We start from the raw sequence: 26,316 nt of genomic DNA, 5'->3' as shown, positions 1-26,316 counted from the left end.
CTTCCTAGAGCAATTTGGTCCAGCTGCTTCCTGAGGAACTAGTTATTTTACTGATATTGTCAATCAGTAGATTTAACTTTTAAATACTTTTGATGTTGGAATACTTATTTTGAAATTTTGCTAATTTCTTACATTTAGTATTTTGAAACCCAGTTTAGTGATGTGACTCATTCGATGGTCAACAAAGAAAAGTGGTCTCTTGACACCTTGAAATTTATTTAAGAATTTAAATTTTTATTCAAAATTTAGGCTGTTTTGATTAGTCTAGCAGTGGGACAAAGAACCAGTGGAAGAAGTTGGCAATGTTGCAAGGAGGAGCTCTGAGGAGAGAACAGAGGTAGTGGCTAGTATAAATCATGAGATGTGGACTGAGCTGGGTGAACCATTTAATGGTGGAGTGGGTGGTGTGGAGAATGTATTCTTTCCATGTGATGTGGCTGACATGGAATTGTTGTTTTTGTGATATTAATGGAGCAGTTGCTGGATTGGATCATGGTACTTTGGGGTAATAACTTCAGCAGCCCAGTGCCTGGTTGTTTTGTAGTTTGGAATCTCCTTTGCAGCAACCAGAGAAAACTCTTTGTGTTTTAATCTCTTCCAGGAGGACCCAATGAAGGTTAGCTTTTAGTTTCTATCCCTTGTAAACCAGGGGTTGAAAGTTCGTTCCTTGCTGGGGCCTCATTTTTGTGTGGGGTCCTGGACAAAATGGTGACTCTCTGTCTTCCTTATGGTAGACAAAGTTAAAGAATTTTACATATGTTACATTCTTAAGGTAGTATTATGTGACAATAATGGAACCTTTACTTTACCTTTATCTTTTATTGCTCTTAAGAAGAGTGTGGTTAGCAGTCTTCTTCAGCTGTTGCTGTTGTTCTGGTAAAGGTACACACAACGTGTTGTTGGACAGGGAGTCCCAGACCTGTGACATTCTGGCATTTTTCAGTTCATTTTATTTGAGTAGCATAGAGGGATGAGAGACCACTTCGACTGACCAATGAAAAGGGTTTTAAAATTGCAGAAGAAATACTGCACTCTACTTCAACTGAACCACGAAAAGGATTTTAAAGTTGCAGAAGAAATATTGCATTCTACTTCAACTGAACCACGAAAAGGATTTTAAAGTTGCAGAAATAGAAGAAATACTGAACTCTGCTTGATTGACCCACAAAAAGGGGTCTAACTGCAGGAAAGGGCACGACTAAAAACGACATTTCTCTAAAGCACCCGAACAAGGTGTCGTAAGTGATCAACTTTCTGTCACTCCTGGCATTTGTCACCCACTTCAGGAACTGCTTTTTTCTCCTAAAGCCTGCGTGGCTCACTATTCTAAGGCCTGTTTGTCTGAACAATCTTAAAGCCTGTCGGTTGCATCAATTTCAAACCCACGTGTCCTCACTGAATTTCTGAAACTGAACTTTGAACTGCCTTCTGAGAATTGAACCTTGAGTTGTAGTGGCTTGGTGTATACCACACACATACCAATATATTAGAGTTTAAGTAAGATAATTTTATATAAATTTAGTAAAGTTTAGATAAGTTAGTTAGTTGAATTGGATTAGGTGTAATATAATTAAAAGTATTATTTTAAATGTAATACTGTCTGGGCTATTATTTTTAAAAAATCACTGCCGTCATGTATCTAACAGACCCAACAAAAGCATTGAATGACAGGTGATATATTTCCAAGTTTTGATGGGGTGTGACTTGGATAGGAATCTGCATGTGGCATATACTGGTGTGATGACGGGTGAAATTAGGTCAGGAAAAATATAGGCACTTGGAGCCAGGTTGGGGAGGGCGAAAGGTGGAGACAGAAGGTGATAAGTAGAACTGATCAGGGAGGGATGATCGATAGATGGAATCAGATAAGGAAGGGGATAGGTGTGTTTTTAATGGACAGATGGAAATGAGAAAGGTGACTAAAACAAAAAAGAAGAGAGCTATACTGGAAGGTGCAGGTTACATAAAACTAGAAAATTCAATTTTTATACCATTGGTTTGTAGACTACCCAAGTTGTTCTTTTGGTTTGAATTTGGCCTCACCATTAGATAAAGTTGAGGAGAGACAGTTTGATGTAAGAATGGGAAGGGGAGTTGAAATGGCCTGGAAGCTCAAGTTCACCATTGCAGATCGAGTGCAGGTACTCAGTAAAGCAGTTACCTGATCCAAACTCAGTCTCACTGATGTAGAGGAGGCCTCATCAGGAGCACTGAATGCAAAAGACGAAGAATATTTGCTCCAGCTGTCCCCAAGTTTCTAACTCTATTCTAAGTCACCTGGAAGGCCAGTTTTGTTTCTGGATGGTGGTAAGGGAGATGATGGAGAAACAAGAATTGCAATTCCTATAATTGCAGGGGAAAGTGCCAAGAAATATATAAGAAGGAATGAGCAGAAGAGGGAATCACAGAGTGAGTGGTCTTTGCAGAAACCAGAAATGGTGGTAAAGAGGGTGACTAGTGGTTGGATCTTGTTACAGTTGGTGGAAGTCTCTAAGGATGATATGGTAAATGCCGAGGCTGATTGAGGTCCTTATAGACTTCTTCAACATGTTACCAGAGCAGTCCATCATCCCCACAGGTTTCAAGACAGCATCCATCATAGAAGGTGACAGTAACAAGCCTCAAGGACTACCACCTTGTGGCACTGCCGTCCAACATTATGAAATGCTTTGAGCATCTGATAATGGAACACATTAAAGCGCATCTCCCAGACACACTGGACCTATTTCAATTCATCTACAGACAGAACCACTGATGATGCCATAGCCTTGTCCCTTCACTCTATCCTGACCTACCTGGAGGACATTTCCATGTCCGCCAGGCTGCTGATCATCGATTTCAACCTCATTCCCCTGAGGTTGGTGGAGAAGCTGAACTTTCAAGGACTCAGCACTGCTCTCTGTAAATAGATTCTGGACTTCCTAATGGAAAGACTGCAGTCCAGGTTGGCAGCAGAACCTTGAGCACCATCAGCACTGTCGCATCTCAGGGCATTGTGCTCAGCCTGCTCTTGTACACGTTACTGATCCATAGCTCAACGCCAGATCCAGCTTCAACAGAGTCATTAAGTTTGCATATGACATGTCAGTAGTTGACCTCATCAGCAACAATGATGAGTCACACCACAGACAAGAGGTGTGAGAATAACAGCCTGAGTCTCAGTGAGGACAAGACAAAGGAAAGGATCATTGACTTCAAGAAGATCAGGGACGACGACCCTCTGCTTAGTTGTGGAGAAAGTAGAGAGCACCAAGTTATTCAGAGTCCATTTAACAAGTGGACTTGTCAGGAAGCTGCAACAGCGACTGCACTTTCTGAGAAGACTGAAGCTGGCAAGGCCATCAACCTGTCAACTTTCTACAAAAGGCCTATCAAGAGCATCCTAGCCAGCTGCATCATTGAATGGTATTGTTGCTGTAGACTATCAGATCGGAGGTAAATCCACAGGACCATCAGAGCAGCAAGGAGGATAAATGGAGTCTCACTCACCCCAACACCCCCCCCCACACACCCTCATCCCATTGATGTGATCTACCAGGATCATTGTTTGAAGAGGGCTCCGAAAATTATTAAGGACCTCTAGCACCATGTACTCATCTTTCAGTTATTCCCATTGGGAAAGAGAGAAGCAGAATCATCAGGCTGAGAAATTGCTTCTTCCCACGGGTAGTGAGATTGCTAAATGACTGATAGAACTACTCATACAAACGCTCAGAAATTCTATTATTTATAAACAATTCTTATTTATTTTTATATGTGTATATACGTACTACATATGTATCATTGGTCTGTATGTGTGTCATATGTGTTGGCATGTTTTTGCACCGAGGACTGGAGAACACTGTTTTGTTGGATTGGACTTGTACTATTCAGGTAATAATAAAATTTGAACTTGATGGGGTGAAAGGTGAGGACTATATCACCATTCTGTCTATAGGGACAGAGGAGAGAATTCCAGCATCTGCTCTATTCTTGACTAAGTGTCTGTTGGACAACTATGGTCTTATCAACAATGCCTTTAATCTCTATGATATATCTTGAAGCTGTTCCTGTAGCAAAATCAGGCAAATGACATAGCAATCTCAAAGATATGTTTGACCACTTGTGCTAATTCTGTCCCAGAAATGGGCAGGTACCTTGACAGGCTATTAAAATAGCCCAAACCTGTTTCTTTCCCCACAGTGAGTGAGTTTTGAATTGACATCACCGCTTACTGAACTAAAGTTTGCATGATGGTAAAATTGAGACTATTTTAAGTTCATTCCTCAGGCTTTCATAGTTCCTTACTTTTGTCTGCATATGTGTAGCTGATAAATGGACAATTAAACTCAAAAGGAAGATGAAGCATTTGGATCGAATGGTACAAGCAAGCTCTTGTCATTTCTGGACTTTTTAGAAGCATCCACTTGTTCACATTATTCTTCATTTATTTATATTAAATTATCTCTGCCTCTAATCTAGCTACGAGGACTATCCTGGAACTGATTATATTGTTTTTCATGTCTTTTTTCTCTCCTTTTAAAATATAGAGGATTTTGGATATATTCTTATCTAAAGCTAACACCATGGGCAGAGCATTGTCTCATGGCAAATTTCTCCTTCAAGTGTTTTGCCTTGATTGAGAAAGGCTGCCTCACAGTAGGTGAGTTTCTTTCTATTCTGGGTTTTCTATCAACCTCTCGCATCAGTGTTGGAACCTAACCCACAGACTGCTGGTGTACTGGTGCCGGCATATCCCACATGTGACTATGGTCTTACTGTCCTTATATAGCGTCTCACAGAAAACCGCCGATTTTCAGTGGAGACCTGAGCAGCAGTCAGCTTTCGAAGCAGGCAGTGGAGCTGGCTCTCCCACTGCCCCCCAAACAGAGTGGGGTTCTTTTTGAGTGGCAGGTTTCTGCCACCAACACAGTGGCCAAGAAGAGCCTGTGGCAGATGTGGGGCCACCAAGTCCCACTCGGGTTCTGGACCAGGACCCTCCCTGAAGCAGTAACCTGCTACATCCTCTTTGACAGGCAGCTGCTGGCATGCTACTGAGCTCTCCTAGTCACTAAACACCACTGAGCCTGTCATACTCTGGCTGCACCTCCCAAGCATGTCTGCCGATTCCACTCACAAGGAGGGCTGTGTTCAATGGCCCTCTGTTGTTAAATGGAAGTGGTAACTCACGGACTGGGCTGAGGCAGACCCCAATGGGGTGAGTGTCCTCCACGAGCAGGTCATGTCACTGCCTGACAGCAACAGCCCCCAGTGTGAGAAACTGAACTATTAACCCATCTCCTGTATGATGGGACAAGCCCTTTGATGATCTGATCCTGGTTCATTGATGGCTCAGCCCCTGGAAGAGCGGCAAGAAATAATGGGGGGGGAGGGGGGTCCAACCAGCTAGCTGAGTTGGCAGTTGTGGTCCTGATCCTCTGAGAAACCAGGCCCACCCACTTGTACACTGACTCCTGGGCTGTGTTTAAAGGCATGGCGGTGTGGATTCTTTAGTGGTTACTATTTTCCTGTCTGTCTTGGTAATTCCCCTCGCAGTCATCTGGCAATGCTTCATTTTGGGAATCAATTCTGTAGGCAATGGTACCAATGTGGGAGTGAGGCATGTTGAGTTGAAGGACAGAATAACTATTGGTTGGTGGAAGGCCTGAGCTCTGCCACCACGCTTTTAAACTCCTTTATTTCAATGCATGGAGCTTTGACAACAACTTAATTAATACTTCTGTATAATGTTCAGGAATCAAAGCTTTTCAAGGCTTGGTTTTTAGAGTGGGGGTACTTTTTTTTTGTCTGAAGAGGTGTTTTACAGAATCTGCTCTAGCTCAAAGATGACTATGTGCAGTTTTAACTGAACATGCAACCAGGAGAGGAAATTAAGAACCCAAAGCACAATTATCATGCAATCAATTCATCTTAGATATTCCTTTGATGGCAGCTGTTTCCAATGTACTACACATAAATAATTATACAAGAATGCACTGTTGCACATTATGCACTGAACACAAGGAAGTATATAAGGTCATATCACATCAATAGGACTTTGCTGGCCTTTATATTTATCAAATTATAGCCAGTGTTCTTCTGGTATTCCAATGTGTAGCAACTGCATGTGTGACTTGTTATTCACAGAGAAACATAACAATTTACTCTTTACATTCCATTAAAGGCATCAAAAACTGATTGGCATTGATTTAATCTTGACAGTTTATATTAAATGGGTTATGACTGCCATTAAAATGCGAATCAGAAAGTCTAGACAGCAAGAAGTCTGGTGATAAAACCAAACATCTGCACCACATGCATCCTCATCTAAAATGTTGACACTAATGAAAACATTATGCCATGTAGGCCTATTTGTAAACACCAAGGATGTCAGCAGATATTTCTGGTGATGAGTTACTATAAAGTTATGAGCAGTATTACAGTCAGCCCAGAGAAAGAGGGCATCAATCATTTTCTGTTCTCTCATGCTGCCAGGGGTAATTCTTCTTCAAAGGACAGATGGTAGAACTTGCTTCATTCTCCTCTTGAATTGGTGCCCACATATCATTCATGAATTTCATGTTGATGGCTCTATCAAAAACCAAATTGTGTATCAACCAACCCCAGAAACATACAAAAACAACCAGTTCAAACTCCTGATGTGTAATTTGAATATGCTCCCTGATCCAGGGGGCACCTGGAGTCATGTGTAGTGCTTAGTTTGTATCACAATGTTTAGTCTCATTGTTGACTTCAAGAAGGGAAAACCAGAGGTGTATGATCCAATAATCATTGGGAGAAATCAGAGGTAGAGAGGGTGAGCAAATTTAATTCTTGGGAGTCAATACTGTATTTCAGAGGATCTTTCCTGGATCTAACACACAAATGGCACTGTAAAGAAAGCACATCAGTGCTTCTACTTCCTCAGGAGTTTGCAGAGGTTTAGTATGACATAGTACAGGTCCTTCAGCCCTCGATGTTGTGCTGACCTATATATTCCTTAAGTACTAAACCCTCCCTACCCTGTAACCCTCTATTTTTCTTCCATCCATGTGCCCATCTAAGATTCTCTTAAATGTCCCTGTTATTTCAGTCTCTACCACCATCCCTGGCAAGACATTCCAGGCACCCACAACTTCCTTTGTAAAAAACACCCCTGATGTTTCCCCTCCCTTCACTTCAAACATATGTCCTCTGGTGTTTGCTGTTCCTGCCCTGGAAAACAGACACTGACTGTCCACCCCATCTATGCCTCTCATAATCTTGTAGACCTCTATTAAGACCCCTCTCATCCTTCTATGCTCAAAAGAGTAAAGTCCCAGCTCTGCTAACCTTGCCGCATAAGATTTATTTTCCAATTGATGTAACATCGTGGTAAATCTCCTCTGCACCCTCTCCATAGCTTCCACATCCTTCCTGTAATGAGGTGACCAGAACTGAACACAACACTCTCTTAAGTGTGATCTTACCAGAGATTTATAGATTTGCAACTTGACCTCTCTACTCTTGAACTAATTTACCCATTAATGAAGCCCATCATCCCCTAGGCTTTCCTAACTTTCCTATCAACCTGTGTGGTGACCTTGAGGAATGTATGGATTTGGACCCCAAGGTCCCTTTGTTCATCCACACTCTTAAGCAACCAACTATTAACCCAGTTCTCAGCCTTCTGATTTGACCTTCCAAAATTTATTACCTCATTCTTATCTGGATTGAACTCCATCTACCAATTTTCCACCCAACTCTGCATCCTGTAACCTTCGACAACCTTCAGCTTCATCCGCAACTCCCCAAACCTTTGTTTCATCTGCAAACTTTCTGACCCATCCTTCCACCTCTTCATCCAGCTCATTTATAAGAATCACAAAGAGTGGAGTCCCAGAACAGATCCTTTCGGTACTTCACTAGTCACTGACTTCCAAATGTTCATAGATCCTATCCTTAATAATCCTCTCCAATGGTTTACACACCACTGACCCAAGATTCACTGGTCTATAATTCCCAGAATTCTCCTGATTACTTTTTTTAAATAAAGGTGACCACATTTGCCATTTTCCAATCCTTCAGCACATCTAATGCTGCCAAAGAGGACTCAAAGGTCATAGCTACTGCCCCAGCTATCTCTTCCCTCACTTCCCACAGCAACCTGGGGTAGGTTTTTAAGATAATACAACACTTCCTCTTCCTTAATCTCTACATTGTCCAATACACAAACCAGTTCTATTCCGACCTCAAGTTCTGATCAAGGTCCTTTTCTCTTGTGAATACAAAAGCAAAGTATTCATTTAGGACCTCCCCAAACTCCTCTGGAGTTTGGAGTTGGCTCTGGAGCCAACATGTTGCTTCCTTTATTCTTTAGTGGCCCCAGCTTCATTCTGGTCATTCTTCTGTTCTTCAAATATACATGGAATGCCTCGGGGTTCTCCTTAATCCTATATGCCAAGGCCTTCTCATGCCCCTTCAAGCTCTCCCAAGTCCTTTCCCAAGCTCCTTCCTGGCTACCATATACTTCATATGAACCATTCCTGTATCTAATATATGCTCCCTTCTTCCTCTTGACTAGCGGCCCCACCTGCTTTGTCAACAACATTTCCTTTTTCCTACCATCTTTTCTTTTTCTCAATAGGACAAATCTATCCTGAACCCAACACAAGTGGTGCCTAAACTTCCTCCATATTAATTTGGTGCTTTCACCCTTGATCATCTGTTTCCAACTTACTCTCGCCATTTCCTGCCTCATCTCATCATAATTAGCCCTTCCCCAATTAAGGACTTCCCTATTTTGTCTGCTTTTATCCTTTTCCATAGCTATGCAAGATCTCAGGGAGTTGTGGTCACTCTCACCAAAATGCTCCCCTACCGGGAGGTCCGCCACCTGACCAGGTTCATTACCCAGAATTAGATCCAGTATGGCTTGCCTTCTGATCAGCTGGTCCAGATACAGTGTCAAGATTATTTCTTGAACACCTGACAAATTCTGCCCCATCTATCCTTCTTTCAGTCAGGAAATGCCAGTCAATATCAGGGGCCGATAGACCATTCCAGTACAGTGATTGCTCCTTTCCTATTTCTGACTTCCATCCACATCGACTCAGTGGACATTCCTTCTCCAGTGACTTCCCTTTCTACAGCCATGATACTTGACCAGTAATGCTACTCTTCCTCCCACCCCCCCCCTCCTTTACCTCCCATCCTATTCCTTTTAAAACACCGAAACCCTGGTACCTGCATCAGCCAAGCCTGAAAACCTGCAAGGAGATTGATATTCCAACTTATAATTTGTTAGTCTACAAAATATTGAGGCTCTAACAGTATTTTTAGATCTGTGGAAAATAAGGGAAATAAGCCTTTATTGCCAATATCAAGATCAAAAGATACAAGAGAAGAAGTAGGCCAATCAGCCTGTCAGGTCTGCTCTGCCATTTAATCATGAGCTAATCCTTATCACTCAGCCCCACTTCTCGGTCTCCCCATAACCTTTGATGCCCTGACTAATCAAATACCTGTCAATTTCTGCCTTAAATACATCCAACAACCTTGGTTCCACCATCGCCTGTGACAACAAGTTCCACAGACTCACAACCTTCTGGGTAGGCAGGGTTTAGTACTTTAGGATATTTTTCTGCACTTCTGCTTTAAATTGATGGCCCTTTATCCTGAAATTGTCACCTTATTTATTTTAATAATAATAATAATAATTACATGTGTTTATGCATTCATGTATGCTTGTGTATACACTGTATATATTTTAATATTTATACTGTATATACAAAAATACATGCACAAAAAGATATCCATTACTTATATAAATTAATATTTCCATAGTTTATTCCACATTTGCAATACAAGCTACAGATAAATTTATCATGCCCCGGCAGAGCTTTAGCCCAAGATGCATTAAATTTCTGAAGTATTTACTCCAATAGCCTTCATTATATTTTTCTTTTCTAGAGAATCACTTGTTGCCAAAGGATTCACAAGTTGAATTCAATTTTAACAAGAAACGTTCTACACATCTTATCAAAGCCTTATCTTGACAAAATTAGTTAACAATATTCTCAAAGGAATCACCCATCGCAACTCTGGAATGGATAGGGCCATTAATCTGTCTCACAGCAATAAGACATGGAAACAAGGCCAGTTTTCAGTTTTTCTTATCAACTAAAGACCATCCCCGCTTGTCCTTTCTGCAGTAACTATCAATTAAATATATTCTTAAAAAACTTGTTAAACTGACAAAAGATTAAAAAGGAATCAATTTATACAATTGCCTATAATACACTGGGGCCAGTTCAGGTCTTCTCTGGAGCAAGTGTGCAAGATGTTTAAATATTTAAATACCACTCTCCAATGAAAATGTAAATGACAGCCTTACCACAACAGTATGAGAGATGGACAAAGTTTGGCTTCATCATTGGATCAGTGAAGCAGACAAATCTGGATTTTTTTTACATTTCCCCCGAAACCTTTCATGGCTTCACTGGATACTCCAATCACTTTCTATACTGCCCATTAGAAGATTTGCTGCTCCAATAGGGTCACTGTACACCACTGAACCAGTATGGCATTCAATGCATTCCTATTAGAATTGGATTTCTGTGGGAACATAGGAAGTTATGGTACAGTTATGTGTTCAGTTCCTGGATATTTTTACCAACAGACACATCTTGCAATTTTGTCTTTGGGCTATGAAAGTTATTTTCCAAGAAGTACGAAAAAAAATATTTTAAATACCATTTTTAAATTGTGGAGGAGTGACAAGACAATCCTTGAAATTTTTTTGCAAATTCAAAATATTTTATGCAAAAACCATCAGTGGTTTTTAAACTTTTTCTTTTCATTCACATCCCACCTTAAGTAATCTCTATGCTATAGGTGCTCTGTGATTACTTAAGGGATTACTTAAGGTGGGATGTGAGTGGGAAGGGAAGGTTGAGAATCACTGCTCGAGACCCAGTTATTACTAAAATATTTTGCTTGAGAAAATTGCCATTGGCCCATTTCCTTTGGCGTTATGAAACTGTGCACATTATGAGTCAATTAGGTTCGATTAAAACAGTGGTTTTCAAACTTTTTCTTTCCACTCACATCCCACTTTAAGCAATGCTTTACTAATCACAGAACACCTATGGCATTGGGAATACTTTGTGAAAAGAAAAAGTTTGAAAACCACTGCACTACTTAATTCTTTCTGTGGAAAGTTGGTTAATGTTTTGGCCATGTGGAGGGTATTTACCCTGAAATAATGTTTAAAACTGCCAGGCAAGACTGATTTCCAGCATAGGAAATGCAGCTATCACTTCCTGTAATTCAATGTCATTACCACCACTGAATCCTCCACAATCAATAATCTGGGGTTACCATTGACTAGCAATTGAACTGGAGGGCATATACACGTGGCTATAAGATCTAGTCCTGGGCTAGGAATCCTGTGGCGAGTGATTGATCTCTTAATTTCCCAAAGGCCTGCATCACCTACAAGGCTTAAGTCAGGAGTGTGATGGAATAAGTGCAGCGTCAACACCACTCAAGAAGCTCCACATGAGACAACAGCCTGCTTGAAATACACTCCATCCAGGACCATTTGTGTATACCACCAATGCACAGTGGTAGTGGTTTATCCTATCACCAGGATGGACTGAAGTAACTTTCCAACATTCCTGAGACAACACATTCCAAATTCATTATCTTAATTAATATTCCCCCCGCAAAAAAAACTCAAAAGATGACTATTGGAATACTATCAGAAGTTGGCATCCTGACTTAGAAGCTGTTGCTTCACATTGCAGGGACAAAATCCTGGAACTCTCTCTCTCTCGCTCTCTCTCTCTCTCTCTCTCTCTCTCTCTGACCTCTGACACCATTGTTTGTATTCCCACACTTTAAGGATTGCAGCAGGTCAAGGCAGCTCACCTCCATCTTCTCAACAGTAATTGTAGGGATGAGTATCTGAATTCCGGCTCAGCCAGTAAAGCTCACACCACGAGAATGAATTTAAAAAAATGTCAGGGGGGGATTAGGGTCAGACAGTTTCACTTATAAGGTGCTTTGTAGATTCTGTTGCTGTTAGAATTAGCAAAATACTTAATTAAAATAGCCTTTAGCATTTTCCTTTCTGGATTAGGAGTTGCCAGTCACTATAATTTATGGCTGAGGATTGCAATTTCTGATTTAGAGTGAGTGTAAATTGTGTAGATGGAGCCAATATGGTCATAAAGGTACAGGCTTGGTGAATGAATAAGCAAACTTATGGAAGAACAAAATCAGTGAAGGGAAATTTTATGGGACAGGTCAAAAAATTGGTACTATAAAAAAGAAGAAATTAAATATTGATGTACAAATCATTGCTTGCTAGTGCAGTATTTGCAAAAAAAGAGGAAGCAATTGAAATATATAGAGTCTTCTGGGGAAATCAGAACCAGGTGTCATAATCTTAAAATAGAAGTAAAATCAGCAAGCATTTCTTTACACAAAAGGTAATGGAAAACTGAAATCTCTGCAAAAGACTGGGAATGCTGGAAATGTTTTAATTGTAATCAATAATCTTTGCTTATAAGGGATGTGAATAGACTATAGGTACAGCTACAGTATACAGACCACCAGAATTGAATGTAATGGATGACTCTTGGGGCTGATTATTTCGTAATTCTTTCCATAAAAAGACCATAAGACATAGGAGCAGAAAGGCTATCGAGTCTTCCCTGCCATTGAATTATGAGCTGATCTATTTTCTTACCCAGTCCCACTGCCCAGCATTCTCCCAATAATTTTTGATGCCCTGGCAAATCAAGAGCCTATCAATCTCCCTTAAATATATCCAATGACCTAGCCTCCACAACTGCCTGTGGGAACAAATTCCACAGATTTACCACCTTCTGTCTCAAGAAATACCTCCATAGCTCTGCTCTAAGTGGATGCCCTTCAATCTTGAATTTGTGCCCTCCAGTCCTAGACTCTCCCACATTCCACATCTACTCTGTCCATGTCTTTCAACATTCTTTTTAAAAATATTTTTATTGATATTTAAAGTACACAATGTGCAACAAAATTTAAAAAAAAACAAAATGTCATAATTAGAGCACATTCTTTTAAAATATTTTATTTTTTTCATTTTCCATAAATATATTCATACAATACTTTTTGCAGGGCTTTATACTCGGGGGTGTTGGTGTCGCCGTATGAGACCATGATGCAGCTGGTCAGCACACTTTCACCAAGTATCTGTAGAAGTTTGCCAGGGTTTTCAATGTCATACCAAACCTTGGCAAATTCCTCTAGAAATAACCTTTTATGATTTAAGAAATGTCACAATCAGTTTCCTCTAGCAAGGTCACATGAATGATATCATGAAAGTGACAACATCATTTTTGGGGGGGATGTTGAATGAGGGATGAATATTGGCCAACCAGTGGTTTGGACTTTTTAAAAATGGCAACACATTCTTTTGATTGGGAAATTCTTCTTTGTAATTAATGGTTGAGTCTGAAGTCATTTTCAGAATTGGCTGCAGAAATCATACCTCTGTGGCTACACCTGTGAAAAATTGCACTGGATCAATAGAGATGACTTTGCTGAACCTGATTACATGGCTCATGCTGACTTATGACTGTTCTCCCAGATTCAAACAAAATCATTAAGCTTACAGATAATACAAAACTTGGCCTCATTGGCAACAATGATGAGTTGGCATACAGATAGAAGGTTGGGCAGCTTATCAAATGGTGCAAGAGCAACAATCTGAGTTTCAACGTGGATAAAACAGTAGATGATTGTGGACATTAAGAGGATGAAGGTCAACTATGCTCTAATACACCTCATTGGCTCTGCCATGGAGAGAGTGGAAAGTGCAAAAGTTCAATAAACAACCTATCCTGGATACACAACACCTCATTAGTCAGGAAGGCCCATCAGGGCCTACACTTCTTAAGGAGGGTAAGGCTACTGGCCCCCGTCTTGGTTCGTATGAGTCCCACAGGTTAAGAACCAGACTGAGATCGAGGTGCAAAGCACAAGTTTATTCTCAAGCGATGTAGAGGAAACAGTGGAATCCAAATGCAAAATTAACTTGAACACACAGTTTGCCAGGGATGAATATGCATTGCAGGTAATGAGGGAAAACCAACAAAACTTAGGAATGATACAAACACACATTCAGTAAACAATCAGATCAAGATAACGCTATGTGCCCCTACCCCTTGACCTGTACAGACATGCCTCTAACTAACTGGCCTTGGGATTCACCCCAACCCAATACAGAAGGTGATACTCACAGGCTACGTGGAGTCAAGTGAGAGAGAGCAAAGGAAAACATGGTCCTTTATAATCCTTACGCAGGTACTGGGAGGCCAATCACTCAGGGGCAGGCTGGGCCCCATTGGCTGCTGTGACCAGTGGCACAAAGCCAAGTGCAGGGGCTTGGCAGGGGTCAGCCGGGCCAATTAGGTGAAAGTCAGGGCTAAGTCCAGGCAGGCTGTCTGGAGCCCTGTACCTGGTAATTTGAACGGCCCAATCACAAAGGTCACCTTAATAGCTTGGGGTGAGTCTGGCCTTGATTGGCATGCGATGTATCCTCCAAATAGGAGCCCGGCAGTGCCACCATGTGGCGGCCATGATCTCTCCATTACAGAGTGTTCTGTCTGGTTGCATCATTGTGTAGTATGGTAGCAGCAGAACATCAGACCGGAAATCAAATACAGTGGATCGTTAAAACAACTGAGAAGATCACTGGGGTCTTCCTTTAGTCTTTTGATGACATTCACTATTTTACCTAAATTTTTGTATTTATTTCAAGCCATTCCAATTTTTATCCCCCAAATCATATTTTGATATTATTGATTCCAAGGTATCTTTCTATATTTGGAAGAATAAAAGGTACGAGGCTAAGTAAAGTTCAATTACAGAAGTTGAAAAAGAATGGGGCTTGGGATTATCCAATCTTGAATTCTACTATTGGGCAATTAATATTGTATATATCATATTCTGGATTTATTATTCTGATAAACTTGAACATCCGTCATGGAACTGAAATCAGTCAAAAAATTTTTAATAGTTTCCCTATTGGGGGCTGCCCTTTCTTTTTCTCTTACTAAGTTTAGTAAACTTATAACTAATCTTTTACCCAAGCTTACATTATGGATATGGTTTCAGTTCCGGAGGTTTTTTGATTAAAAAAAATACTTTATCTGGCTTTATCTAATTATTTTTTTCAGCCATCAGTGAATGATTGAACTTTTTTTTCTTTTTGGGAGGTCAAGGGTATCATATGTTTATGGAAGGTTATCTTACGTTCTTTGAACAACTTTCAAACAAATATAGTTTACCTAATTCACATTTGTTTTAGATATTTTCAAATTAGACTTTTTTTGAGTGCCATATCACCTAACTTTCCCCTGCTGTATCAGTTGGATATGGTTGATGTTCTTTTTTGTTTAAATCCCTCTTTGAAGCATTTAATAGCAATCATATATGATAGGTTATTAAAATTGTGACCAATATCGACTGAAAAATTTAAAAGAGTGTGGGAGCAGGAGCTCCAAGTCTTTACATGAAGAGATGTGGGAAAAGATTCTCAAACTAGTTAATACTTCATCAATGTGTGCTAGACACTCCCTTATTCAATTTAAGGTAGTACAAGCCTGCCCATATTTTTTCTAATTTTAATCCAATCTGAGATAGGTGTAATTCGCAAGTGGCTTCATTGACCCATATGTTTTGGTCTTGTCTGGTATCTTTGGTACTCTTTCTGCAATCCTTGTAATTGATTTACAATCAAATCCTTGAACTGCTCTTTTTGGAGTTTTAGGAGCAGGTGTAGGTCATTGTTTGGCTTCTGCTCATTGGATAATAGCTTGTTACTACCTTGATGGCTAGGAGAACAATTCTTCTAAAATGGAAGGACCTCACTCCGCCTACTATAGTTCAATGGTTTTCTCAAACCGTGGCCTGTTTGAACTTAGAGAAAATGAGAAGTTCTGCATTTTATCCCTCTGTTAAATTTGAAGAAACTTGGTGCCCATTCACACAATATTTTCTTATGATATAATTTCTAATGGTTTCTTTGATTTATTGACCCTTCCTGTTACCATTAAGTTTCTCTTTAGAATGAGGACCAGGCTTCTTATGTTTGATTAAGGCTGATCCAAGGCTTTCCAGTTTTTTGTTTTTTGAGTTTTCTGTTCTTTAGTGGATTAGTACAAGGGGTTTTACTATAATGTTTTTCTTTGCTATTTTTTCTCTTTGATTGAGTATGGGGAGATCATGATACTATTATTAAGTACTGATTGTTGTATTTTGAAATCTTAATGTATATTCTTGCCATCCATAGTTTATTGTACATTAAAGTCAATAAAAAGATTGAAAAAGAAAGAAAGATATTCACTGGGAGCATACTTAAGAATTATTGAGGACCCCTACAATCCACCACATTACTACCATCAGGAGTATCAAAATCAGGATGGCTAATCTGGGAAATAGCTTCTTTCTACTGACTTTGAGAGTGATGAATGGTATCCTGTAATCTTGGATCTCTTATAAATAAGTAAATGAATAAGTAAACAAGTAAATTATATATATATAATGTTATTTTTTTATATATGTCATAATTATGTGCTGTGTGAAGGATGTATAATGTGTGCATGCATGCTCCGTGGTCGAGAGAAATGCTGTTTTATTTGGTTGTATACGTACAGTAGACAAAGTTAAAAAATTTCATGTATGTTGCATTCTAAATGTAGTATTACATGACAATAATGGAACCTTTACCTTTTTACAGTTAGATGATAATAAAAGAACAAGCTATGTTTTGAAGATCTCGACCTTTCCACAACTTTTACAAACAGCACTAAGGTAATCTCACAAGGGTACTTTAAATGCCATTAAAAAGAGTTAAGTGATTTCAATTCCATTTGCTTAACATCTCTTCAAATTGACACTGGCAATGCGTCACATCTTCAAAACTCAACTGGAGAGTCAAACCTCAAAGGATGACTTGAAGCTCTATTACAATGGTTCTCAACCTTTTTCTTTCGACTCATATACCACTTTAAGTAACCCCTATGCCATCAGTGCTCTGTGATTAGTAAGGATTGCTTAATGTGGTATGTGAGTGGGAAGGCAAGGTTGAGAACCACTGCTCTAGACCCAATTGCTATTGAAATATTTTGCTTGAGATAAATTGTCACTGGCCTATTTCCTTTGGAGTTATGAAACCATGCACATAACGAGTCAATTAGGTATGATTAAAACAGTGGTTTTCAAGCTTTTTCCTTCCATCCACAAACCACCTTCAGCAATCTCTTACTAATCTCAGAGCACCAGTGGCATAGGGAATACTTAAAGTGGTAGGTGAGTGGAAAGAAAAAGGTTGAGAACCACTGCTATATTACTATGCATGCTTTTAACAAAACATGCTTGAAAAATAAGAGCTGTCTAGGGTTGCTATTACTATGCCATTTACTGTTACTTTCAGTGCCAAATTCTTCGGCAATGGAACATTCCCCGCCCCCCTTTATTATGACAACTGTCAGCAAGTTATCATATTTCCAACATTAGTTTGAGAAATGTCAGAGTTTCCCACTGGTAGCCACCTCATTTATACTTTCAGACCAAGAAATGAGAGCATGTCACCAAAGTACCAATCACCTATTCTATATATGGAGTGACAGTGAGAAATATCAGTGGGCTACCCTGACCAGATAGTCTATTTATGCAGAGGGAGAGTGAGAAATGTCAAAATTGCTTTGAACAACTTCTATTTTTAAAGTGATATTGAAATGCATCAACCATCTGAGAGTGCACAGCTGAGTAGAATGTCTGGTGATTAAGGACCTTTACACTTTCACAATCATCTCATGGCTTCATTACAGGCGGCAGCTGTGGGCAGGAAAAAACAACTTCCAGGCAGGATCAAGTAGCCTCTGCTTTCAAAGCCTAGATTATGGTAAAAGCTATTTGGTGTTTTCTACTTGGGATGATCAAAGTTAGAGATATTGTATTTCTGAAGTCAGTAAAGGCATAGCTTTGGGGTTCTGTCGGGATGAAGCAATAATGTACGATTGCAATACCACTTTATTGTTCTGTGGGAACTTTGAAGGTTTATTATCCAGCTATCTTTGGATTTATTATCTGTTTTTGATTTAATATATTGTTTTTGTTTTACCAAGTTACCTGTTTTGCTGCAGCAAGTAAGAATTTCAACGAGCAAGGGATATAAAACATTATTATTAAAAATAAATTTCAGTTACCTTTTAGATGTTTTAGATGAGGAATACTGCTGGGAAGTGGGGGGGGGGGGTGGAAAGAAGGACCCCACATAGTGAATGCTAATGACATATGATCATTGAATTTGAAAGGGTCCACTTGATGGAATTAAACTTGCAAGCTATGAGGATAGAGTAGAGAGGACTAATGGTAAGAGATGCAATGGGCTGAAAGCCTCCTTCTGTGCTAGAATGCCTCAGTGATTCCACAGGCTGGTTCTAAACCACTTCCAACTTCATGTTATTGCAGATGGGGTGATAAAGTCACATTGCAGTCGGGAATATTCGGTCATCTAGAATTCATGTGTTGCTGTAAATCAAGGTAAGAGAAAGGACAGACAGCTGGCCATCATGTGAGATGGAACTTAACTTTCAAAAGTGGTCAAATGAAATGGGGCTACTAAACCGAGCTGCTCCTACCTGTCCAATTCCAGCTTTAATAGAAGTGGAATAGAGGTTGACCAGACAACCTGTTTGCAGGAGGCAGATTGATCAATGCTGCTGGAAGCTTCTGATTTAAACTGTCTTGTGGGATTAATCCCGGCCAACTCAGGTTCTTAGGCTCAAGCATCTCATCGGATGTTGGAAGGTAAGGATAGGGATGAAGTAGTGGTAAGAGGATAAGGTACTTTCCTGCACCCAGAAACTTACCTTCTGGTCTTGGATTGGAGCCTTTTCAAATTTATTGCCATGGCGTCACATAAAGGTAAAGGTTTCATTATTGTCATGTTATTCTTCTTCTTTGGCTTGGCTTCGCGGACGAAGATTTATGGAGGGGGTAAATGTCCACATCAGCTGCAGGCTCGTTTGTGGCTGACAAGTCCGATGTGGGACAGGTAGACACGGTTGCAGCGGTTGCAGGGGAAAATTGGTTGGTTGGGGTTGGGTGTTGGGTTTTTCCTCCTTTGTCTTTTGTCAGTGAGGTGGGCTCTGCGGTCTTCTTCAAAGGAGGTTGCTGCCTGCCGAACTGTGAGGTGCCAAGATGTACGGTTTGAGGCAATATCAGCCCACTGGCAGTGGTCAATGTGGCAGGCACCAAGAGATTTCTTTAGGCAGTCCTTGTACCTCTTCTTTGGTGCACCTCTGTCACGGTGGCCAGTGGAGAGCTCGCCGTATAATACGATCTTGGGAAGGCGATGGTCCTCCATTCTGGAGACGTGACCCACCCAGCGCAGCTGGATCTTCAGCAGCGTGGACTCGATGCTGTTGGCCTCCGCCATCTCGAGTACTTCGATGTTAGGGATGAAGTCGCTCCAATGAATGTTGAGGATGGAGCGGAGACCACGCTGGTGGAAGCGTTCTAGGAGCCGTAGGTGATGCCGGTAGAGGACCCATGATTCGGAGCCGAACAGGAGTGTGGGTATGACAACGACTCTGTATACGCTTATCTTAGTGAGGTTTTTCAGTTGGTTGTTTTTCCAGACTCTTTTGTGTAGTCTTCCAAAGGCGCTATTTGCCTTGGCGAGTCTGTTGTCTATCTCGTTGTCTATCATGATATTGCTATATTTAGAATGTAACATATATGAAAATCTTTAACTTTTGTTTTCCATAAGGCAGTCAGAGAGTTTCCACTTTGTCCAGTGCTCCTCACGAACACCTACAGCACCTGGTGTTCATAGGCGGTCTCCCCTCCAAATACTGACCAGTCCTGAGCATGCTTAGCTTCTGAGATCAGATAATCTCATGCGTATTCAGGCTGAAATTCTTTTTTCCCTATGGGCCGGGTAGAATTCATGCTTATCTGTAACTGTAAACTGTACTCAAGAAGAAAGATATTCATATAAAAGGGAGAAAGGTCAAGAAAGAAAAATGTAAACAAATGGACTGCAAATATAGAAAAAATAAATAACGTGCAAAGTAAGAGTCCTTAAACTAGACTTCTATGTTTTGCCCATGTCTTGCAAAGATCAATTTCATATATTTTTTCACACAAGCAGCAGACATGTTAGGAAGCAGTGCAATCTCCAGATAGTTCGATAGATAATGAATAACCAGCAAGTAATTATTTCCATCCATGTGGAACAGATCAGTCTCAACTTTCTGCCATGGTTCTACTGGTACCTCAGTTATTATCATGGGTTCCTTTGCCCCCGTGTCCAGCTTGAAAGGAATATTTGTTCCATTTATATGGAGTGACACAGTCCACTTGGTTCTACTCGACTCTGTTCATGCTTGGCTGTTCAGTGTCTGTTGGTTTATTATCTTTCTGCACTACCTTGCCCATGAAAAGTGTATTATTTTTAAATTTTTAAAAATTTTTCACACTGTGAACCGTACTGACCAAAATACATACAAACATTTTTCTCTTGAATATATAGTGTCATTTTCTCCCCGTTTTCCCCCCATCCCTTCCCTCTCTCCCTCACCCCCCTCCCATTTATTCAAAGTTCAATCTATATAATACATTAAACCCGTTAAACAGTATCGTCACTTAATAAAAATAAACAAGGAATTTGTGTCTTCTACTTTTACATATTGGGTCAGTTCATTTTGTTGTCTTCTCTTTCTGTCATTTTAGGTGGTGGAGGTGTATAATTGAGGGCAGTTTCTTCTATCGCATGTACAGTAGTACTTCTGTTTAGGTTCCCTTGGAAAAACATTGCTTTGAACTTGTTACAGACTTTTCCAAATTTTCCATAGGCTGTGAATTGTTTTGGTGCATGTTGAGTGCCACATCATTTACAAATGAATATATCTCATATTTTGTTTGTGTATGTATCTAGACACTGTGGGCTATGCCTTCATTTTCACTGGCTTTTACACTATCACCAAACTTTTTCATGTGCTACAGAGGGAATTCACTGGTGTGGCAGATCTTCACAGCTCCAGCTAAGGTAAACTCTGTCTCTCACAGCAACCTCTCCCTTATTTTCTTATCAATAATCCTGAACACAATTTGATCACAGATCATTGAATCCTGCAGTGACCCAAAATTGCATGTTCTTGCTTTTAATTTTAAGTCTGTTTATAAAAAAAAGTATCAAAGCTCTCTCCCTGCAGCTACATGCATGAGTGAAACTCTTACCTCTCGAATATTTAACTTTTCTTTAGTGAACAGTGTTCATCAAACATCTCAATAACTTTGTTGTATTTGCTCTAGTCTTCTGCCTTGGCAAAAATAAATGTTTTGAAAACCTCTAGTGCTTGAGGTCCCACGGTAAGTAGCATTGCAATCTTCCATGTATCCTGTTTGCTTTTGATTCTAAAAGCTTGCAGGTATAGCACAAATCTTTCTTTAAACAAACTCCACACATGGTCGACATTTCTGTCCAATTTACAGCGAAAGGAACCTTTACATTTTCCATATCTTTGCTGCTATTGACTGATACTCACTCTTCACACTGCTGGTTGGGGTTGGGGTTGAGTGTTCTTTCACTCCTGGTACTGTTTCTTCCCATCCTGGAACATCAGTTCCTTTTATTACGATAAAGAAACCTGGGTTCTTTTTAAACAACTATATGTATTAGCTAAAGCAGATCTTATTCAGACAAGACCTCGTGGAGGCATCCATCTTGAATATACCCAAGATGCCACAGACTCCAAACTCCTCTCTGACTCTTTGTACTGAAGGCGCTCATTGAACCGATCTCCCAGTCTGCGTCCTGTCTTTTTGATGTAATATCAAAAAGGCCACAAAGGGAGCAGTCTTGTGGATACACAAGTAAAATGTTACTTCACTTGAAAGGCCTGTTTGGAGTCTCAGACTGTGGTGAGGGTGGAGGTGTGGGCACATGTGGCACCTCCTGTGTCCACAGGGAAGATGCTGGGGAACAATTAGATGGGAGGCATAAGTGCACGAGAAGGTCAAGGAGGGAGCAGTCCCTATGGAAGGCAGAGAGGTGGGGAGAGGGTAAGATGTGTCTGTTAGTGCAGTCCTTTTGTAAGTGCTGAAAATTCTGGAGAATGTGGAGACTGGTGGGTTGCTAATTAAGGACAAGGGGAATCCTTTGTTTGTTGCATCTGGGGCAGAGGTGGCCAGGGCAGATGAGTGGGAAATGGAGATGTGGGTGAGAGCTGAGTTGATGGTGGTGGAGGGGAAGCCATGTTTGTGACTGACATTTCAGAAGATCTGAAATGGAAGACCTCATTTTGGGAACAGATGCAGTGGAGACAGAGAAATTGTGAGAAGGAAATGGAGTCCTTACAGAGGACAGGGTGTGAGGAAGTGTAGTTGTGGGAGTTGGTGGGTTTGTCGGTGGAAAGGTTGTCTCCTGAGATGGAGACAAAGAGATCCAAAAAGGGTAGTGTTTTTTTAATATTTGTTTTAAACATTTTCATATACATATAATGAATACATCTTTATACAAAAAAAAATATTCAAACTAAAAAGTTTTCATTCATTACATGATGGCTATAACCCCCTCCCCCCCAAAGAATAATATATGGATATGAAGAATTATATATGGTATAGTATCATGAATTGCCTGGAGTATCGTGCCTCCCTCGCCCAACACACAGGACTCAACAGATTTTAAGGAAGAAGGTTAACACAGGACTTAAGAGGCTGGAAGAACATTTCTACATATTTATTCCCAAAATTTGTATACGTGCTCATAATTCACAAAACTATAGGGTATTTATTTCATAAATTGTATGTAATTTTCTCTAAAGGGATACAGCTTTGGATTTCTTTATTCCATCTTTCCATATCTATATATGTTCGATTTCCAAGTCACTGTAATGCATTTCCTTGCTATTTTAACAATTTAATTTGATCTATTGACAATTTTAGTTTGGATCTTGTTCCCTCTATGTTTCCCATTAGAAATAAATCTGGGTTTAATGGAAATGGTATACCTGTTATTTGTTCTAAAAAGTTTTGAAAGTCTACCCAAAATAAGTTTTATCTTAGGACGTGACCAAGTTGAATGGGAAAAAAAGACCCTTTCTCTTCACCGCATCAAAAGGGATAGTGTGTTATTAGTGCTGAACCAGGTGAGTTTGAGATTGGGGTGGAGGTTGGCAGTGAAGTGAATAAAGTTGACAAACTCAACGTGGGTGTATGAGGCAACCCTGATGTAGTCATCGATATACTTTACCTTTTTATTCGGACACCTGCTGATATTTTTCCATACTTTGATGAAGGGCTCAAGCCTGAAATATCAATAATGTATTTTTATCTTTGCTATAATAAAGTACACTGTTTGACATGCTGAGTTTCTCCAGCATTGTGTTTTTACTTCATTCACAGTGTCTGCAGATTTTCGTGTTTTACTTCTAACTTTTGGGAAGTATCTCAGCAAAATAAAATGCTCATAATGCCAAGACAAAACACAAAGCCTGAACTTTTCCTCTCCAACCCTTTAAACATGATTTTTGTTAATAATTGGTTTGATTCTGAATTCTGCACAAACCAAAATGTCAACCATCCCTTTGGCTACCTGGCCCTCTGACTTATTCCAGCAGTTTGTTTTTTTTTGCTTCAGATGTCAGGATCTGCAGTCTCTTGTGTCTCCTGATTTGCTGCTATTTGGCTCACAGAGGGAGAGCAACTCATTTTAAATTTATGAATGCACTATATCTGCTTAAATATCTAAAAAAAGCCTTTTGTTTAATTTGCTGAATTTAGTCAGCAAGAAAATGAATAGCATCAAGTGGTTTGACTGTTGATAAGGAGATCATGTAGTGCCTGTTGTTACAGCTGAATGTGTGATTAAAAATATCTTCAGCAATCTGTGATCTTCTCATCTATGTGCTCCCACCTGGAGTGAGAGAAATCAAGATAAGTATTCAGAGTGGTAGCTCACAATGGCTGTTGATTGCTTACCGACCTGTCTAAAACCATTTCATGCACCAATCCAATAAAATTGAGTTACACACATATAAAATTCACTTGCATGTTGTGAAATTTGCTGGTATTTTGAATTATAATCCTGAATATTAGCTATTTCTTTCACTGCTCTTTGTCTTGTCCATATTTCAGAAGTGTCAGATTTTAGACCAGAATATTCCTTCAGATTTTGCTGGTTGTAACTAGTGAAGTCAGTTGCCAAAGAATGCAGCTGGGTGTGGGGAGGGGGAGAGAGGAATGGCTGATGTAATTTAATACAGAGGTATGTGAGGCCTAACATGGGTAGGACCTGGACAATGAATGATCGGGATCTGGGGAGTGTTGTCGAGCAGAGCGATTTAGGAATACAGATACACAGTGAGCAGCCAGATGTCTTGGTCAGTGCTGGTACCAATGATATAGGTAGAAATAGGGATGAGGTCCTGGAGAGAATATAGGGAGTTCGGAAAGAAGTTGAAAAGCAGGACTTCAAGAGTGGTAATCTTGGGACTGCTGCCTGTGCCATGCGCCAGTTAGAGTAGGAATAAGAAGTTGTGGCAGATGAATGCATGGCTGAAGAATTGGTGCGGGGGCAGCAGTCAGAGATGTAGATCATTGGGAACTCTTCTGGGGAAGATGTGACCCATACAAAGTGGGTGGGCTGCACTTGAACTGGAAAGGGACCAATATCCTGGTGGGCAGGTTTGCAAGAGCTGGTGGGGAGGGTTTAAACTAGTTAATCAGGGGAATGGGAATCAGAGGGTGAGTGCAGAGAACAGGCAGAAGGTGAAAAAATGATGCAATGTTTTGTGGGTTTTTGAGGAAGGACAGGCAGGGGAGGAAACATAAATGTAGTCAGATAGAGGGTTTGAAATGTGTCTATTTCAATGCAATGAGTATAAGGAATAAAGGACTTTAACTTAGAGCATGGATCAGTACGTGGAACTATGATGTTGTGGCCATTGCAGACACTTGGCTGGTGGAAAGATGGAATTGGCTGATGCAGGTACTGTGGTTTAGGTGTTTTAAAAGGAATAGGATAGGAGTTAAAGTGGGGGGGGGGTGGGTGGGGAGTAGCATTACTGGTCAGGGTAAGTATCATGGCTGTAGAAAGGGAAGACACTGTTGAGGGAATGTCTACTGAGTCGATGTGGGTGGAAGTCAGAAATAGGAAGGGAGCAATCACTGTACTGGGAGTGGTCTGTAGGCCACCAAATAGCCCTCGAGACACTGAGGAACAGATAAGAAGGCAGATTTTGGAATGGGGCAGAAATTACAGGGTTGTTGTTCTGTGAGACTTCAACTTTCCTTATATTGATTGGCACCTCCTGACTGCAAGTGGGATAGATGGGGCAGAATTTGTCAGGTATGTTCAAGAAGGATTCCTGACACATTATGTGGACCAGCCGACTAGAGGAGAGCCAATACTGTATCTAGTACTTGGTAATGAACCTGGTCAGGTGGCAGACCTCTCAGTGGGGGAGCATTTTGATGAGAGTGACTACAACTCCCTGAGCTTTAGCATAGCATTGGAAAAGGATAAAAACAGACAAAAAGGGAAAGTGTTTAACTAGGGAAAGTGAATTAGGAACCAATATCCACAAGACAAAGCGCAGAAGTAATGTGGAGAATGTTTAGGGATGACTTGCACTGAGTTCCAGATAGATTTGTTCCACTGAGAAAGGGAAAAGATGGTCAGAAAAGGGAACTGTGATTGACAAAATAGGTGAGAGACCTAGTTAAGAGGAAGAAGGAAACATACATTAAATATAGGAAGGAGGAAATGGGAAGGGTCCATAAGAAATTTATGGTAGCCAGGAAGGAACTTGAAAAAGGACTTAAGAGCGTTCGAAGTGGGGGTGGGGGGCATGAAAAGGCCTTGGAAAGTAGGATTAAGGAGAATCCCAAGGCGTTCAATGAATATGCGAAAAATAGAAAGAATATGAGAATGAAGGTGGGGCCACGTAAGGATAAATGAGGCAACATGTTCCTGGAGGCGAAGGAGGTTGGGAAAGTCCTAAATGAATACTTTGCTTCAGTATTCACAAGACAAAAGGACCTCGATCAGAGTGAAGATGGAATAAAAAAAACATGTGCTGCACAACATTGAGATTAGGGAAGAGGAAATTTGACCTTCTTAAAAAGCATTAAGATTGATGAGTTCCTGTGGCCGGACTTGATACACCCCAGGTTGCTGTGGGAAGGAGGGAAGAGATAACTGGATCATTGGCTGCGATCTTCAAGTAATCCTTGGACACCAAGGAGGTATTGGAGGATTGGTGAATGACAAATGTGGTCCTCTTGTTTAAA

The 26,316-nt window shown here is 40.4% G+C and overlaps 1 long non-coding RNA gene across 1 annotated transcript in view; it reads left to right on the top strand.

Annotated features, from left to right (window-relative positions):
* LOC138745576 (uncharacterized) overlaps positions 1 to 26,316 on the top strand; it is a 101,003-nt gene that overhangs the window by 56,465 nt on the left and 18,222 nt on the right. The window contains exons 2-4 of the long non-coding RNA XR_011346347.1: positions 16,751 to 16,824; positions 17,844 to 17,917; positions 18,487 to 18,558. This is a non-coding gene — a long non-coding RNA (uncharacterized lncRNA). The remainder of the gene's footprint in view (positions 1 to 16,750; positions 16,825 to 17,843; positions 17,918 to 18,486; positions 18,559 to 26,316) is intronic.

Source organism: Narcine bancroftii, chromosome 11 (genome assembly GCF_036971445.1).
Source record: "Narcine bancroftii isolate sNarBan1 chromosome 11, sNarBan1.hap1, whole genome shotgun sequence".
Taxonomy (NCBI): Eukaryota; Metazoa; Chordata; class Chondrichthyes; order Torpediniformes; family Narcinidae; genus Narcine; species Narcine bancroftii.
This window is presented reverse-complemented; position numbering and strand designations above follow the sequence as displayed.